The sequence below is a fragment of the Cynoglossus semilaevis genome, chromosome 17, assembly GCF_000523025.1.
Source record: "Cynoglossus semilaevis isolate Cse_v1.0 chromosome 17, Cse_v1.0, whole genome shotgun sequence".
Lineage (NCBI taxonomy): Eukaryota > Metazoa > Chordata > Actinopteri > Pleuronectiformes > Cynoglossidae > Cynoglossus > Cynoglossus semilaevis.
In genome coordinates this window covers 8915507-8916182 of record NC_024323.1, presented here as the reverse complement: position 1 = coordinate 8916182, position 676 = coordinate 8915507, and the positions used below count along the sequence as shown (strand labels likewise).

At 51.0% G+C, this 676-nt stretch overlaps 1 protein-coding gene across 1 annotated transcript in view; it reads right to left on the bottom strand.

Moving 5' to 3' along the window:
• rai1 (retinoic acid induced 1) overlaps positions 1-676 on the bottom strand; it is a 48803-nt gene that overhangs the window by 3258 nt on the left and 44869 nt on the right. The window lies entirely within an intron of this gene.

Sequence of the window (676 nt, the reverse complement as noted above, 5' to 3'; positions counted from 1 at the left end):
AGAACACACACAGCCTCCATCAAAGATGGACAGATAAATATGGGTTGGACTGACTGAAGAACCATGTAAGGAAGAGAGAGGGTGAAAGAGGGAGAGTGCAACAGAGGGAAGGAGGGAGTCTGAGTGGATGAGTTGCGATACAGGCGGGCGGTCAGATATGGCTGGTGCACTCAGCAGGATTAAAAAGGTTCCTTGCTCTGCTCCCTGTGCTGGCTCGGCAGACGTGGCGCGCCTCCTAATCCTCACACTGTACCTCCTTGGCATTAGGTAACATGGGGAGAGGAGCACAACACATGTGCTGGCCCACAGACATGCACTTATACTGTGGAATCATGGTGGCCAGACACACACACACACACACACACCTATGTTCACAGTCAGTCTCCAACCATCAGAATGGATGAATGGATCCACAGGAGCTGAGGTCAATATTGCCCACATGCTCTCTGTCCTCCCTCTGTCTCCTGCCCCGGGTTCCTCCAGCTCACCCCAGGTTCCCACTTTACCCTCGTTTTCCTTCTTTATTTAAAGCCCTTTTCTCCTCCACCCCTCGATCTTTTCCCCTTTACCCCTCCACTTCCCTGTTCATTTATTTTCTTTTTTCTTCTACCTGCTGTCTCCCCTCACTCCCTCCTTCCCGCTGACATATTCACCCCCTGTTTAATTTCCTGTTTCT